Raw genomic sequence first — 18752 nt, forward strand, 5'->3', positions numbered from 1 at the left:
ATTGGAAAGAGCGTAATTTCCCAAACAAAAAACCCAAGTAACATTTTTCGATGGGGCCCACCTGGGGCCCACGGGACCCAATTGAAATTTGGGGCCCAATGGGGCGGCCCCTACGATTTTCTTCAAAATTTGCACAGACACTCTCCTGGGCCCCCTCTTCAATCTGGCTGAAGAAACCTACCGGGGAATCCAAAGGAAGGGGCCCAAAGAGGGCCCCAAAGAGGCCCTTTCTAAGTATTGCCCCTAATTTCGCGACCAACCCCGGCAATATGCACATCATTAGAAAGAGCGTAATTTCCCAAACAAAAAACCCAAGTAACATTTTTCGATGGGGCCCACCTGGGGCCCACGGGACCCAATTGAAATTTGGGGCCCAATGGGGCGGCCCCTACGATTTTCTTCAAAATTTGCACAGACACTCTCCTGGGCCCCCTCTTTAATCTGGCTGAAGAAACCTACCGGGGAATCCAAAGGAAGGGGCCCAAAGAGGGCCCCAAAGAGGCCCTTTCTAAGTATTGCCCCTAATTTCGCGACCAACCCCGGCAATATGCACATCATTGGAAAGAGCGTAATTTCTCAAACAAAAAACCCAAGTAAAATTTTTCGATGGGGCCCACCTGGGGCCCACGGGACCCAATTGAAATTTGGGGCCAAATGGGGCGGCCCCTACGATTTTCTTCAAAATTTGCACAGACACTCTCCTGGGCCCCCTCTTCAATCTGGCTGAAGAAACCTACCAGGGAATCCAAAGGAAGGGGCCCAAAGAGGGCCCAAAAGAGGCCCTTTCTAAGTATTGCCCCTAATTTCGCGACCAACCCCGGCAATATGCACATCATTGGAAAGAGCGTAATTTCCCAAACAAAAAACCCAAGTAACATTTTTCGATGGGGCCCACCTGGGGCCCACGGGACCCAATTGAAATTTGGGGCCCAATGGGGTGGCCCCTACGATTTTCTTCAAAATTTGCACAGACACTCTCCTGGGCCCCCTCTTCAATCTGGCTGAAGAAACCTACCGGGGAATCCAAAGGAAGGGGCCCAAAGAGGGCCCCAAAGAGGCCCTTTCTAAGTATTGCCCCTAATTTCGCGACCAACCCCGGCAATATGCACATCATTGGAAAGAGCGTAATTTCCCAAACAAAAAACCCAAGTAACATTTTTCGATGGGGCCCACCTGGGGCCCACGGGACCCAATTGAAATTTGGGGCCCAATGGGGCGGCCCCTACGATTTTCTTCAAAATGTGCACAGACACTCTCCTGGGCCCCCTCTTCAATCTGGCTGAAGAAACCTACCGGGGAATCCAAAGGAAGGGGCCCAAAGAGGGCCCCAAAGAGGCCCTTTCAAAGTATTGCCCCTAATTTCGCGACCAACCCCGGCAATATGCACATCATTGGAAAGAGCGTAATTTCCCAAACAAAAAACCCAAGTAACATTTTTCGATGGGGCCCACCTGGGGCCCACGGGACCCAATTAAAATTTGGGGCCCAATGGGGCGGCCCCTACGATTTTCTTCAAAATTTGCACAGACACTCTCCTGGGCCCCCTCTTTAATCTGGCTGAAGAAACCTACCGGGGAATCCAAAGGAAGGGGCCCAAAGAGGGCCCCAAAGAGGCCCTTTCTAAGTATTGCCCCTAATTTCGCGACCAAACCCGGCAATATGCACATCATTGGAAAGAGCGTAATTTCCCAAACAAAAAACCCAAGTAACATTTTTCGATGGGGCCCACCTGGGGCCCACGGGACCCAACTGAAATTTGGGGCCCAATGGGGCGGCCCCTACGATTTTCTTCAAAATTTGCACAGACACTCTCCTGGGCCCCCTCTTCAATCTGGCTGAAGAAACCTACCGGGGAATCCAAAGGAAGGGGCCCAAAGAGGGCCCCAAAGAGGCCCTTTCTAAGTATTGCCCTTAATTTCGCGACCAACCCCGGCAATATGCACATCATTGGAAAGAGCGTAATTTCCCAAACAAAAAACCCAAGTAACATTTTTCGATGGGGCCCACCTGGGGCCCACGGGACCCAATTGAAATTTGGGGCCCAATGGGGCGACCCCTACGATTTTCTTTAAAATGTGCACAGACACTCTCCTGGGCCCCCTTTTCAATCTGGCTGAAGAAACCTACCGGGGAATCCAAAGGAAGGGGCCCAAAGAGGGCCCCAAAGAGGCCCTTTCAAAGTATTGACCCTAATTTCACGACCAACCCCGGCAATATGCACATCATTGGAAAGAGCGTAATTTCCCAAACAAAAAACCCAAGTAACATTTTTCGATGGGGCCCACCTGGGGCCCACGGGACCCAATTGAAATTTGGGGCCCAATGGGGCGGCCCCTACGATTTTCTTCAAAACTTGCACAGACACTCTCCTGGGCCCCCTCTTTAATCTGGCTGAAGAAACCTACCGGGGAATCCAAAGGAAGGGGCCCAAAGAGGGCCCCAAAGAGGCCCTTTCTAAGTATTGCCCCTAATTTCGCGACCAACCCCGGCAATATGCACATCATTGGAAAGAGCGTAATTTCCCAAACAAAAAACCCAAGTAACATTTTTCGATGGGGCCCACCTGGGGCCCACGGGACCCAATTGAAATTTGGGGCCAATGGGGCGGCCCCTACGATTTTCTTCAAAATGTGCACAGACACTCTCCTGGGCCCCCGTTTCAATCTGGCTGAAGAAACCTACCGGGGAATCCAAAGGAAGGGGCCCAAAGAGGGCCCCAAAGAGGCCCTTTCTAAGTATTGCCCCTAATTTCGCGACCAACCCCGGCAATATGCACATCATTGGAAAGAGCGTAATTTCCCAAACAAAAAACCCAAGTAACATTTTTCGATGGGGCCCACCTGGGGCCCACGGGACCCAATTGAAATTTGGGGCCCAATGGGGCGGCCCCTACGATTTTCTTCAAAATTTGCACAGACACTCTCCTGGGCCCCCTCTTTAATCTGGCTGGAGAAACCTACCGGGGAATCCAAAGGAAGGGGCCCAAAGAGGGCCCCAAATAGGCCCTTTCTAAGTATTGCCCCTAATTTCGGGACCAACCCCGGCAATATGCACATCATTGGAAAGAGCGTAATTTCCCAAACAAAAAACCCAACTAACATTTTTCGATGGGGCCCACCTGGGGCCCACGGGACCCAATTGAAATTTGGGGCCCAATAGGGCGGCCCCTACGATTTTCTTCAAAATTTGCACAGACACTCTCCTGGGCCCCCTCTTCAATCTGGCTGAAGAAACCTACCGGGGAATCCAAAGGAAGGGGCCCAAAGAGGGCCCCAAAGAGGCCCTTTCTAAGTATTGCCCCTAATTTCGCGACCAACCCCGGCAATATGCACATCATTGGAAAGACCGTAATTTCCCAAACAAAAAACCCAAGTAACATTTTTCGATGGGGCCCACCTGGGGCCCACGGGACCCAATTGAAATTTGGGGCCCAATAAGGCGGCCCCTACGATTTTCTTCAAAATTTGCACAGACACTCTCCTGGGCCCCCTCTTCAATCTGGCTGAAGAAACCTACCGGGGAATCCAAAGGAAGGGGCCCAAAGAGGGCCCCAAAGAGGCCCTTTCTAAGTATTGCCCCTAATTTCGCGACCAACCCCGGCAATATGCACATCATTGGAAAGAGCGTAATTTCCCAAACAAAAAACCCAAGTAACATTTTTCGATGGGGCCCACCTGGGGCCCACGGGACCCAACTGAAATTTGGGGCCCAATGGGGCGGCCCCTACGATTTTCTTCAAAATTTGCACAGACACTCTCCTGGGCCCCCTCTTTAATCTGGCTGAAGAAACCTACCGGGGAATCCAAAGGAAGGGGCCCAAAGAGGGCCCCAAAGAGGCCCTTTCTAAGTATTGCCCCTAATTTCGCGACCAACCCCGGCAATATGCACATCATTGGGAAGAGCGTAATTTCCCAAACAAAAAACCCAAGTAACATTTCTCGATGGGGCCCACCTGGGGCCCACGGGACCCAATTGAAATTTGGGGCCCAATGGGGCGGCCCCTACGATTTTCTTCAAAATGTGCAGAGACACTCTCCTGGGCCCCCTCTTCAATCTGGCTGAAGAAACCTACCGGGGAATCCAAAGGAAGGGGCCCAAAGAGGGCCCCAAAGAGGCCCTTTCAAAGTATTGCCCCTAATTTCGCGACCAACCCCGGCAATATGCACATCATTGGAAAGAGCGTAATTTCCCAAACAAAAAACCCAAGTAACATTTTTCGATGGGGCCCACCTGGGGCCCACGGGACCCAACTGAAATTTGGGGCCCAATGGGGCGGCCCCTACGATTTTCTTCAAAATTTGCACAGACACTCTCCTGGGCCCCCTCTTCAATCTGGCTGAAGAAACCTACCGGGGAATCCAAAGGAAGGGGCCCAAAGAGGGCCCCAAAGAGGCCCTTTCTAAGTATTGCCCTTAATTTCGCGACCAACCCCGGCAATATGCACATAATTGGAAAGAGCGTAATTTCCCAAACAAAAAACCCAAGTAACATTTTTCGATGGGGCCCACCTGGGGCCCACGGGACCCAATTGAAATTTGGGGCCCAATGGGGCGACCCCTACGATTTTCTTTAAAATGTGCACAGACACTCTCCTGGGCCCCCTTTTCAATCTGGCTGAAGAAACCTACCGGGGAATCCAAAGGAAGGGGCCCAAAGAGGGCCCCAAAGAGGCCCTTTCAAAGTATTGCCCCTAATTTCGCGACCAACCCCGGCAATATGCACATCATTGGAAAGAGCGTAATTTCCCAAACAAAAAACCCAAGTAACATTTTTCGATGGGGCCCACCTGGGGCCCACGGGACCCAATTGAAATTTGGGGCCCAATGGGGCGGCCCCTACGATTTTCTTCAAAATTTGCACAGACACTCTCCTGGGCCCCCTCTTTAATCTGGCTGAAGAAACCTACCGGGGAATCCAAAGGAAGGGGCCCAAAGAGGGCCCCAAAGAGGCCCTTTCTAAGTATTGCCCCTAATTTCGCGACCAACCCCGGCAATATGCACATCATTGGAAAGAGCGTAATTTCCCAAACAAAAAACCCAAGTAACATTTTTCGATGGGGCCCACCTGGGGCCCACGGGACCCAATTGAAATTTGGGGCCAATGGGGCGGCCCCTACGATTTTCTTCAAAATGTGCACAGACACTCTCCTGGGCCCCCGTTTCAATCTGGCTGAAGAAACCTACCGGGGAATCCAAAGGAAGGGGCCCAAAGAGGGCCCCAAAGAGGCCCTTTCTAAGTATTGCCCCTAATTTCGCGACCAACCCCGGCAATATGCACATCATTGGAAAGAGCGTAATTTCCCAAACAAAAAACCCAAGTAACATTTTTCGATGGGGCCCACCTGGGGCCCACGGGACCCAATTGAAATTTGGGGCCCAATGGGGCGGCCCCTACGATTTTCTTCAAAATTTGCAAAGACACTCTCCTGGGCCCCCTCTTTAATCTGGCTGAAGAAACCTACCGGGGAATCCAAAGGAAGGGGCCCAAAGAGGGCCCCAAAGAAGCCCTTTCTAAGTATTGCCCCTAATTTCGCGACCAACCCCGGCAATATGCACATCATTGGAAAGAGCGTAATTTCCCAAACAAAAAACCCAAGTAACATTTTTCGATGGGGCCCACCTAAAGCCCACGGGACCCAATTGAAATTTGGGGCCCAATGGGGCGGCCCCTACGTATTTCTTCAAAATGTGCACAGACACTCTCCTGGGCCCCCTCTTCAATCTGGCTGAAGAAACCTACCGGGGAATCCAAAGGAAGGGGCCCAAAGAGGGCCCCAAAGAGGCCCTTTCTAAGTATTGCCCCTAATTTCGCAACCAACCCCGGCAATATGCACATCATTGGAAAGAGCGTAATTTCCCAAACAAAAAACCCAAGTAACATTTTTCGATGGGGCCCACCTGGGGCCCACGGGACCCAATTGAAATTTGGGGCCCAATGGGGCGGCCCCTACGATTTTCTTTAAAATTTGCACAGACACTCTCCTGGGCCCCCTTTTCAATCTGGCTGAAGAAACCTACCGGGGAATCCAAAGGAAGGGGCCCAAAGAGGGCCCCAAAGAGGCCCTTTCAAAGTATTGCCCCTAATTTCGCGACCAACCCCGGCAATATGCACATCATTGGAAAGAGCGTAATTTCCCAAACAAAAAACCCAAGTAACATTTTTCGATGGGGCCCACCTGGGGCCCACGGGACCCAATTGAAATTTGGGGCCCAATGGGGCGGCCCCTACGATTTTCTTCAAAATTTGCACAGACACTCTCCTGGGCCCCCTCTTCAATCTGGCTGAAGAAACCTACCGGGGAATCCAAAGGAAGGGGCCCAAAGAGGGCCCCAAAGAGGCCCTTTCTAAGTATTGCCCCTAATTTCGCGACCAACCCCGGCAATATGCACATCATTGGAAAGAGCGTAATTTCCCAAACAAAAAACCCAAGTAACATTTTTCGATGGGGCCCACCTGGGGCCCACGGGACCCAATTGAAATTTGGGGCCCAATGGGGCGGCCCCTACGATTTTCTTCAAAATTTGCACAGACACTCTCCTGGGCCCCCTCTTCAATCTGGCTGAAGAAACCTACCGGGGAATCCAAAGGAAGGGGCCCAAAGAGGGCCCCAAAGAGGCCCTTTCTAAGTATTGCCCCTAATTTCGCGACCAACCCCGGCAATATGCACATCATTGGAAAGAGCGTAATTTCCCAAACAAAAAACCCAAGTAACATTTTTCGATGGGGCCCACCTGGGGCCCACGGGACCCAATTGAAATTTGGGGCCCAATGGGGCGGCCCCTACGATTTTCTTTAAAATGTGCACAGACACTCCTGGGCCCCCTTTTCAATCTGGCTGAAGAAACCTACCGGGGAATCCAAAGGAAGGGGCCCAAAGAGGGCCCCAAAGAGGCCCTTTCTAAGTATTGCCCCTAATTTCGCGACCAACCCCGGCAATATGCACATCATTGGAAAGAGCGTAATTTCCCAAACAAAAAACCCAAGTAACATTTTTCGATGGGGCCCACCTGGGGCCCACGGGACCCAATTGAAATTTGGGGCCCAATGGGGCGGCCCCTACGATTTTCTTCAAAATTTGCACAGACACTCTCCTGGGCCCCCTCTTTAATCTGGCTGAAGAAACCTACCGGGGAATCCAAAGGAAGGGGCCCAAAGAGGGCCCCAAAGAGGCCCTTTCTAAGTATTGCCCCTAATTTCGCGACCAACCCCGGCAATATGCACATCATTGGAAAGAGCGTAATTTCCCAAACAAAAAACCCAAGTAACATTTTTCGATGGGGCCCACCTGGGGCCCACGGGACCCAACTGAAATTTGGGGCCCAATGGGGCGGCCCCTACGATTTTCTTCAAAATTTGCACAGACACTCTCCTGGGCCCCCTCTTCAATCTGGCTGAAGAAACCTACCGGGGAATCCAAAGGAAGGGGCCCAAAGAGGGCCCCAAAGAGGCCCTTTCTAAGTATTGCCCCTAATTTCGCGACCAACCCCGGCAATATGCACATCATTGGAAAGAGCGTAATTTCCCAAACAAAAAACCCAAGTAACATTTTTCGATGGGGCCCACCTGGGGCCCACGGGATCCAATTGAAATTTGGGGCCCAATGGGGCGGCCCCTACGATTTTCTTCAAAATTTGCACAGACACTCTCCTGGGCCCCCTCTTCAATCTGGCTGAAGAAACCTACCGGGGAATCCAAAGGAAGGGGCCCAAAGAGGGCCCCAAAGAGGCCCTTTCTAAGTATTGCCCCTAATTTCGCGATCAACCCCGGCAATATGCACATCATTGGAAAGAGCGTAATTTCCCAAACAAAAAACCCAAGTAACATTTTTCGATGGGGCCAACCTGGGGCCCACGGGACCCAATTGAAATTTGGGGCCCAATTTGGCGGCCCCTACGATTTTCTTCAAAATTTGCACAGACACTCTCCTGAGCCCCCTCTTCAATCTGGCTGAAGAAACCTACCGGGGAATCCAAAGAAAGGGGCCCAAAGAGGGCCCCAAAGAGGCCCTTTCTATTTAAATTGGGTCCCGTGGGCCCCAGGTGGGCCCCATCGAAAAATGTAACTTGGGTTTTTTGTTTGGGAAATTACGCTCTTTCTAATGATGTGCATATTGCCGGGGTTGGTCGCGAAATTAGGAGCAATACTTAGAAAGGGCCTCTTTGGGGCCTTCTTTGGGCCCCTTCCTTTGGATTCCCCGGTAGGTTTCTTCAGCCAGATTGAAGAGGGGGCCCAGGAGAGTGTCTGTGCAAATTTTGAAGAAAATCGTAGGAGCCGCCCCATTGGGCCCCAAATTTCAATTGGGTCCCGTGGGCCCCAGGTGGGCCCCATCGAAAAATGTTACTTGGGTTTTTTGTTTGGGAAATTACGCTCTTTCCAATGATGTGCATATTGCCGGGGTTGGTTGCGAAATTAGAGGCAATACTTAGAAAGGGCCTCTTTGGGGCCCTCTTTGGGCCCCTTCCTTTGGATTCCCCGGTAGGATTCTTCAGCCAGATTGAAGAGGGGGCCCAGGAGAGTGTCTGTGCAAATTTTGAAGAAAATCGTAGGGGCCGCCCCATTGGGCCCCAAATTTCAATTGGGTCCCGTGGGCCCCAGGTGGGCCCCATCGAAAAATGTAACTTGGGTTTTTTGTTTGGGAAATTACGCTCTTTCCAATGATGTGCATATTGCCGGGGTTGGTCGCGAAATTAGGGGCAATACTTAGAAAGGGCCTCTTTGGGGCCCTCTTTGGGCCCCTTCCTTTGGATTCCCCGGTAGGTTTCTCCAGCCAGATTAAAGAGGGGGCCCAGGAGAGTGTCTGTGCAAATTTTGAAGAAAATCGTAGGGGCCGCCCCATTGGGCCCCAAATTTCAATTGGGTCCCGTGGGCCCCAGGTGGGCCCCATCGGAAAATGTTACTTGGGTTTTTTGTTTGGGAAATTACGCTCTTTCCAATGATGTGCATATTGCCGGGGTTGGTCGCGAAATTAGGGGCAATACTTAGAAAGGGCCTCTTTGGGGCCCTCTTTGGGCCCCTTCCTTTGGATTCCCCGGTAGGTTTCTTCAGCCAGATTGAAGAGGGGGCCCAGGAGAGTGTCTGTGCATATTTTGAAGAAAATCGTAGGGGCCGCCCCATTGGGCCCCAAATTTCAATTGGGTCCCGTGGGCCCCAGGTGGGCCCCATCGAAAAATGTTACTTGGGTTTTTTGTTTGGGAAATTACGCTCTTTCTAATGATGTGCATATTGCTGGATTTTGTCGATGTTATAGGCCTGAAATTGTTGAAAACGTTTATTTATGCCCCGAGGGCATACTCCCGGGCCCATATATTTGAAGCTGTTTTGTTCGGTTCAGGGGGGCGCTAGCCCCCTAAATTTGGTACCGTTGCACGTAAAATTTTGTCCTCTTTCGAATGACGTGCATTTTTAGCTGTTTTGACGGCTAGAAGTAGGGTTTTCAAAGTTCGTCGATTGTGCCCTGAGGGCATACTGTTTTTTGGGATTTGTGGCCCCCCTGATGGATTCCCCGCATTTTGGCACTAGGATTTTCGATAGAGTACACCATTCTGCACCTCTCCACCAAAATTCAGCGAAATCGTAGGGGCCGTCGATCCCTGCTGAATCCCTGCTGAACCCCTGCTGAATCCCTGCTAACTTCCGTTACATGTTATCAGCTGTCTAATCGTAGACAACACAATGTCGAGCCTTAAACTGTAAGCCTGTATTGGTATTGTTTCTTAAATTTGGCTGTCGAACATTAATTTGTGGTTTGAAATATGATTTTATGTAAAATAATTGATATGAAACAGCCGTCTCTTAAGTTATGACCCCATTACACCACACGCAAGTGGCAGAAATGACAATGATCAGCTGACGCATTTTTCTTGGCCGAAGTCAGAGCGCACGGCCCGACGCGGTACCACGCGTATTTGGAAATTCCGACCTCGACGAGCATCAGAAGCCACCTAACAGGCGTGTTCGAAACCGCAGGAGATGATGATGAACGGGTTTATCGAAACTTGATTGGATGAGCCTATCGGTAATAGCGATTTTAGTGTGTGCATTTATTGTTCATAGTGGTGTGAAATGTGGTTGGGGTACGACCGACAACCCGTCGGGGCGAATTTCGCACTGGGGTACTCAAAATTTGAAGAATTTAAGACGTTTCCATAAGTTTTGAAGGTATGGATAAGTTCTAAAAATCCGGTTCTCCTTATCCGGGTCATTAACTCCATATGGTCCAAGAAAGCTGGCACACTACCTTTAAAGGCTCTGACAGAATATTGGGGAATATGCAGATTATTCGCTCAACAGTCAACACATTACATAAGAAAACTAATTAGTGATGAGCCAGTCGTCAAGCGATCCGCAAAATATAAAAAAGTGATTTAGACCAGATTTAGACGAGCAGTTCGTGTTTATAGCCAATCAGTTCACGTGCTTCGGCACAACATTCCCGCGGATTTATCATAAAACTGAATTTGTGACCCATTGAGGTGCAGACTGCTGGTAGATACTATATAAAGTGTGCTATCAGTTGCCTAAAATGGCGAATAGGGAGCTGCAGCTCCTCTCCCAACTGGTGCAGAGCCTGGGATCGCGGCGTTTCGCAAGTGATTTGACCTGCGCGCTGTGCAGCGCGATGGCCATTTGGCGGCGCCAGGGCGGCGCGATGGCTCGTCGGCGCACCATCGGCCGTGCAGCGTGCAGCGACCAGCCGCTCCGCAGCGGTCTGGACGTCGTCAAGGAGCAGAGCGGGGGCGGCGCAGTGCAGAAACCACACGTGCGGGGCGGCCGCAAAAGGCGGTGACCGGGCTGCAGAACCGGCCGGCCGGGCCAGTCGCCAGTTGCCAGTCACCCGCACGGGGTACCGTTATTCGAACAGCGAGAGACCGAGCCGCGGCGGCCTCCCTCCAGCAGCGCAGATGGGCTGTTTCTCATCTGAATCTGATAAAGGTCCAGTCCAGATCGTGATCCATAATTCAGCGGCGTCCCTCCCGTCTCAGCCTAGTTCAAACTGGCCATGCAAGGCCTGCCTGAGATTTAGCTCCAATTTGACCTCCACGATAGATCTGTGTATGCCTGCATGTTCTGTTAGTAGATACTAGGCAGGTTTCAATCACAAACACCAAGCTGCAATACCCGCCGTTGTAAAGTGATGAAGGCACACCGAAAAAGCAAGATGCCATTTTTGTGGAGAAGAAACAAAGACGTGATCATAAGATTACCACTGAACCATCCCTCTTCTCCGTAACACTTAGCTCACAAAGAAACGTGTCATCCGCAAACAAAGAACATGGGAACCAGCAGTGCAGCAAAAGCTGAGCGATCAAAGACGATCTTGTGAAGCGGACCGGTGCCGTCTTTCCGTGAGTGCACGGCGCCGACTGGCTGAGCCGTGTTCATGACGGCCTTGAAGCCGGCTAATCCCGGCTGGAAATGACGTCGGAAATGACGTCACGCGACACACAATCGCCCGGCGACAGTAACAGAGCAGCACGGCTATAGCCAACAAATATGCCGACCACGTATCTGGCTATCAGCGCTCATACGCTGGACAGGTATGATTCACTGCACCTTTATTCAGCCCGGCAGGTCCTGTATGCAGGTCTAATTGCTGAGTAATTTGCAGTCATTTTGCAGTAAATAGCATTGCCATTACTTGGCCAATGTCGTATCAGTATAGAAAGCCGATACTTCACAATTACATAAAGAAGTCCACAGAAGAAAGGGAGAGAGACTTCGAAAGTGAGATCAAGAGACTAAAAGATAAAAAAGAAAAAGGTTGGGAATGGGAGAGGGAAAGGAAAAAGAAGGAGTACCTACCTACAAAAGAAAAGGAACACAAGAGAGAGAAAGAAAACAGGAAAAGGCATGGAAAAAGAATGCCGCCTATCTGCATAACGCTGCACAATACATACGTGACTTAAATCTTTGGTATTACCTCTTGTAGTAGCTGTGTACCTACATCCCAATTTTTAGAAGAAAAAATCGGTTCAAAAATGTAGGAGACTAACGGACTAAAAAAAAATATAGGAGACTGTTAGGAGTTATTCAAATATTCAGATGTCATGAGTCATGAAAAACACAATAAAAAAAAATGGGAAGTTCTAGACCGCGTACGGGAACGAAAATGGCACCATTCGACTCGTCATGAAAAACTGCATCAGATAGGAGACACTTTTTGTGTTTTAACAATCAACTTCAAAATTTGACATCACTTGACATGACCTAAGCTTGACCTAACCTCGACCTGAAATTCATTCAAATGTGGTCCTAATCACTAATTTAGTGTGCTCATTAAATTCTATGAATAAAAAGACCCATAGAACATGTGTCGAACATGTCCTACCTATTCTATATTTTACTTTTAGTGACTTTGACATTTGTACGACATTTGTATGCAACGAATCTAGTCTTCGTAGCCTAAATAGGTACACGTTTTAGATAACCAAACCAATCTCAGTCCTTTGTTCGCCAGCTGCTTTCCACAGCCTGTAGAAACCTGTTTTTTGTACTCTTGACCTGACCTTGACCTGACTTCTGACCTTCCTAGCCCGGCCGGGCCCGGGGGTAATCCCAACCACCGCAGCCCGGGGGGGGGGGCGTTTTCGCCCCCCCCCCCTGTCTAACTCCGTAAATAAGGGAGCTACGGAAACAAAAGCGATACCAAACGAAAGGTCCTTACGAGAAGATTCTAAAGCACCCAAAATTTTTGATCTCAGGTCAATTTTCAAGGTCAGAGGTTAAGGTCAAAGGCAAAAACCGGCACATGTGTAGTGATCTCAAAGTAAGCGTTCCAGAGGACGGCAGGATGCATAAACCGGCAAAATTGGGGGTCAACTGAAAGAAAAGAATCTGAGAATTCCGAAAATGTGCTCAAAATGAAAGGTCAAGGTCAAGGTCACGCTCAAAATTGACCTCAAACTTTGCACTTTTTCGTACATCTTGCGTGCTAGCTTCCAAAATGTTTTGAAATGTTTTGAGGCTATCAGTTCCCTATTTGTGGTTCATCTTACGATACGAGGCTGCTGAAAGGTCAATGTCACAGAAGAGTATCCTTGCTAGAGGCTATTTCACTGATTCAGGTCAGTAATAATAAATAAATATTCACCGGGGCACAGTAAAAAGTCAGTTCTGGTGTTTAAAGAAATTGAATCAAAATAAAAAGAATATAGTCATTTGAAAAAGTAGAATCGCACTTGTGCCTCTTGTTACGTCTTGTTTCCTTAACCCGCGCAAGACTGGGGTATTTTCCATAACGCGAGTGACTGGGGGGAGGGGGGCTCTCCAGAGCCCCCCTCTTATCTCCGAAACTACTGGGCCGATTGTCAAAATTCAAACGGTGTCTGATAGCCCTGGAAAAACTGTCGGACGAAATATATTTTCATTGACCTCGAGGTCACCGATGACGTCACAGGTCAGGTCAAAGTAAAAATTATCGGCATTCTTGCTAGTTCACAATTTGGGCTCTGACCACCGGCTAACATGTCCGATCAGGCCCATTTTTGGTTTACGCACTCCTTGATAGATTCCCTAGATACCCTGAGGGTAACGAACTTTTACTTCGAATTTTTAGGGTCAAGGTCAGGTCATCCTAGGTCACGAAAATTGTATATCATGTATTGGTCACGTGACGTATGTTTTATGGTCCATTTTACTCGTAGATTTCGAAAATAGTGTCGTCTGTGTCATTTGAGATTATTGTCAGCTGAATTTACCGGAGGTCAGGTCACTTTCAGGTCAGAAAAAGGTCAAATTTTGAAAATGATTTTTTTCAACAAAAAAGGTGCCTATCAGATGCAGTTTGAACTCAGGAGCACGATAGTGCCATTTATATTGCTGTACGACGTCAAAAACGTACTGAAAAGTGGATTGGAAAAATGTGTAATTGTAAAATTTTGACAATAATGCGAATAACTTGCCTACTTTTGAACTTTGAAGATATTTGACTGAAAATTGCTAGTGTAGTTCATCAGAGTGTGTTCTATCACATGTATTCCGGATTTTGCGAAAAATCGAAAACTTTTTGGAAAAAAATCAAGACATATTTTTTGTAATTGTAAACATATTTTTCAAAATTTTCATTTTTTTTATTCGATATAGCAGTTTGATAGCTACGTGTATTTGTAGTCCACTCATGCAAAGAAAATGGATCTACCTTTAAAACTGAGCTCGTGAGAGCATTTGCCGTAATTCAATATTTTGCATTAAAATCGGGCGACATGACGTTACTCTGACGTCATTTCCTTTCAGCCAAACTATGATAGCTAGAAAGTTGAAATTTCAACACAGTGTGTCAAATTGATGCCGCTGAGGGTACTGCAAGTTTCGTGTTGATCCGTCATACCTACGGTTCAGAATATATTGCTGAAAAACGGGAGGGGGTTCTGTAGAGCCCCCCCCCCCGTCATGCGCGGGTTAAAACTGAAGATGTTAGACGCATTTTGAGTTTTCGAGTTCTTGAAGCGAAATGGCGTGACATGACACGAAGTTGGAACACGAATTTGATGCATGAAATGGACTGAAAGTTTGACGCAGCTGGCTTGACGCGTTTAGAAGATAAAATATAAGCGAAATACGGCAGCGGGGCAGATTCTGCCTCCCTTCTCTCTCAGCAGGGCGCGCGTTAATAAAATTCCATAACCTGAAATTGGTCTGACGATATAAATCGGAAAGCCAAGCTGAGCACTCCTTCCCTCCGCTCCATAGTCCATCTCGGGACCATCGTACCCAAATTTTGATCCAGTGCTGACCATCACATCTGAGTTTCTCTGGCGACTGGTGACGGACTAGGGATCGGCGAGGATATCGATTAGCCGAGAGGGGTGTGAAGCACTATTTGCGCCAGTACCTGTAAATAGCCACCGCGGACGGACGAGGGGCAAGGGATCGCTGACCGGGCAGGGGAGGGAAAGGGAGGGGAGGGGGAGGCCTGCCGGAAATAACCGGCTGCGTCAGCGGCACTACCGGGGGAGGGGCGGCAGCGGCGGCGGCGGGCTGGCCACGCCGCGCTGTTCGGCCTAACGCTGAATTTGCCGCATTACGCAAGGAATGAATGACGTCTATTCCACTGAAGCATGCCGAGAAAATTAAGCAGAATGAATGCAGATTATGCTATTTATGATCACCTGGGACAAGTGCAAACGTGAGGCAAAAATGACCCGGTCCGGCCAGAGCATCATTGATACGCTAAAAGCATTGCAACATCACGTCATTCTGACTAATCATATTCTTTGCCAGGTTGCCTCATCCTGTATCCTGTAACTCATGATTGAATGAGTTGAACTTCGGGGCATGAGTCAACTACGGGGTGCGGTCAAGCGCGTCAAAATCATTGCTCAATGGCTGGACTTGAACCGATTACGCTGGACTGGATCCTGGCTTATCTTTGGACTGTGGAACTGGATATCGTTATCCGAACGTTAGGTTACATTTTTTCGGGATACCAGAGCTAAGCGTGCACCTCACATGTGCTTGCGCAGCACCCGGCACTGTAGCTAAAAAACGACAAATACCTAATCACAATCAAAGTTGACATTTTGCACGTGCTCTCACCCCAGCACCTGAATCAAATGACAGGCTCCATCAATTACGGATTAGGTTTACGTCAGTGTGAGAGCTTCAATTTGTCTTACTTTCGTCCGTCCATAATTGTAATTGGGTAGATAAATGACAGGTGCTCGAAAAAAGTAACACTGCAAGTGTAACAGTGCGTTCAGCTTTTGAACACCAACAGTGGAACAAGACTTAGGGCCGAAGCTTTCCTTGCTGTGGTTAGCTGGCTGTCATATGTCCAAATGAGATAAAGCACCTCGGCAGCAGGGCGGGGACGCCGCCGGTAATCTTCCAGACCGGCGTCCCGTCGCTGCAGACTGCAGGGACCGAGGTCGGTCGGAGACGCCGCGGCCGCTGCAGTGGGTCCAGTCGGCGGACAGACAGAGGGACCACTCGGAGGTCAGACAGAGGGCAACAGCCGGTCCGGCCCGGCGGCGGACAGGGTGTTCTGCAGTCACCACCCCCGGCGAGCGGGAACCGGTTCAGAGCCGCGCCGACCGGCCACAAAACCCACCATGGCGGCACGGCTCGAGCCGGCTAATCAGAGCTCCGCGGCCCGGCGGGCTGGAGGGAAGGAGGTGGCGTCAGCCGCTCACCAGACGAACGGGGTGGAACAGAGAGAACCGGCTGGCGACACCACCGGTCCACCGCTCGCCGTCCGTTCGGCCGGCTGACGCAACACCGCGGCGGCGGCACAAACACCCTCGGAGCCGAGCGGCGGCGCTCCCTCCGTGCCGGCGGGCCGCCGTCCTCCCCTCCCCACCGTCCCGTCATCCCCTCCCCTCCGTCCCGTCATGCCAGCGGCGAAAACATGACCGGGCGGCGGAAAAACAAACCGCCCGCTGTTAGCGTTGGGGGCATTCCACGTCAAATCAAACACCGAAATCCGTCATCCCCTTCGATTTTTCTGAAAATTTGTAGGCAGACTGGGCATGGTTCAAAACTGAGTTACGTATAATATTTTCGAAATTTGATAACGTATCGCCGAGATATAGGTCATCGAATATAGCCAAAAATGCCAGACATCATTTTTTTAAATGCTTATAACTCTGGTTCCTTTTCTGGTATCAAAATGATATTAACAGGGTCTTGTAGGCAATTGATAAGGCTTTGATTTTTAATTATAAAATTAAATTGAAGTGACCTTGAAATGCATTTGACCTTGAATTAAAACAGAAAAATTTAAATAGCAAAAAACACGCCACCTTCGATTTGAGTAATTTTTACATATTATGTCCGTCACAATGTTCCTAACCATCTGTGAAAAAATTGGAGTGGGCCATTCATAACTTTCGCGGCAAACGCCGTTTTCATGCATCAACATCACGCAACCGCGCGTGACCTTGAGAGACAGAGTCAAGACATGCTTGCTTGTGTACACTTTCTGAAATGAATGATTGCTGATTAGTGATAACCCAAACTCTGCGAGAATGGAAATGCATAGTCATCGTAGTCAAGCATTCACGTTCCATTGTAAAAGTGTCTCAGGCAAACGGTATTTTGCGGTGAATTTTGAGCCGTGTGGAAATGCATCATGACATAAATTCAACGAAAACATTATCACGCAACGATATCTTCACGTCTTTTGATCTTCACTATACGAAAGAACATACATTTTTGAGTATGTATGGGGAATTTCTAGTTAATCCGATAATAAATATGGCAGTTAGAGTCCTGCTAAGAGTAACATGTCGCCGGCTGAGGCGGGATCGGCCGACGCGGGAAACGCAGCAGTCACAATTTTGTGTTTACACGTTCATATTTCAATTGTTTACCAACCTATTTTCAGAATTCTTTCACCATAAGATTGCCTGTACATTTCTTAGTCTTCTCACAAAATTGGACGCGAATCAAACGTAATTAGCGGTAAGGAGCGCGATGTAAAGACGGAACGTTCCGTTCCGTCCCGGCACAGTCTACAATTCAGGCGGCGGCTAGCGGTCGGCGCCGGCTGCCGAGTCGCCGCGTCGCCGCGGCGACAGGATGTTCACTTTACACCGCTATTACTAGAACAGTTGTGAACCGATTTTCTTATTGCTTGCACGATGAGATGTGCAATTCAATTCTGGACAGGTAGCCATAAGTAATTTCGCATCAATATTATGAGATATTGGCGAAAAACAGGAGGGGTGGGGCGAAATTCACTCTTCCCCCTCCACTGCGCGTGCTAACATACGTTTGCATATGTGCCATTTTCTTCAAAACTTATGAATGGCCCACTCTAATTTTTTCACAGGTTGTTAAGAATATGGTAGGCAATAAAATATATGAAAATGAGCCAAATCGAAGGTGGCGTGTTTTTTGCTATTTCAATTTTTGTGCTTAAGAACAGAGTTAAGCAAATTTCAAGGTCATATATTTAAGTCGATGTAATTCTAAACAAATGCTTAAGAAATTACCTAAAGAGTAAGGCTTATTTCATTCAAATCAAACAAGTACAACCAAAGTTATGGTCGTTCAAAAATATAAAGATGCAACATTTTGTAAAAATTTGATGCCCTATATTTAGAAGACCTGTGGTCAGAATGTGCAAAAAACATCAATGTAATGTCCGGGGCGACACAGGAACTCACTCACAAATTTATAATGAAATCGCTGATGGTAAGGTGCAAAACAGCCGATTTTTGTTCGATTTGACGTGGAATGCCCCGTTGGTCCCTGGACGACGCCGATCGAGGAAGCCTGAGCCCACAAACCCACCTCTCTTCCTACTCATGTGACCTCGATACTGAGCCTCCTCAAACCAGCAGTGGGGCACGTCCGATCAGACAGGATATTTTCTGACGAGCGTCTGTCGAGCTCATCACGCCTCGTCAGCAGGTTCCGGTATGAGGACTCAGAACTCACGTCAGAATTCAAAGAGTCACGCAGCACGCCAGTCTACAAGAGCCGACGCCAGCGTTTCCATAGAAACGTGACGCAGCAAGTGATACGGCATTTCCAGCCGAGGCCATGTCTCGTCATGGATGCGATTCAGCGCTGTGGGTCGGTCACACGCCGCATTCCATTCCATCCCACGATCACGAAGCGCAGAGGAGTCTCCACAAGGACACACTAGCGCCATCTGTTAGCCGAGGCTGGCAGTGGCAGCTACTCCGACGGCGACATCTATCGGCCGGCACTCCGGCTAAAGCAGGGAGTGAGGCAAGACGAGATGAGCAATGAGCATGAAGGAGAGCCACCTCACACCTGAGGCTCCTAGGAGTGAGCTAGAGCCT

Source organism: Amphibalanus amphitrite, unplaced genomic scaffold (assembly GCF_019059575.1).
Source record: "Amphibalanus amphitrite isolate SeventyFive unplaced genomic scaffold, NRLGWU_Aamphi_draft 000346F_arrow, whole genome shotgun sequence".
Classification (NCBI taxonomy): Eukaryota; Metazoa; Arthropoda; class Thecostraca; order Balanomorpha; family Balanidae; genus Amphibalanus; species Amphibalanus amphitrite.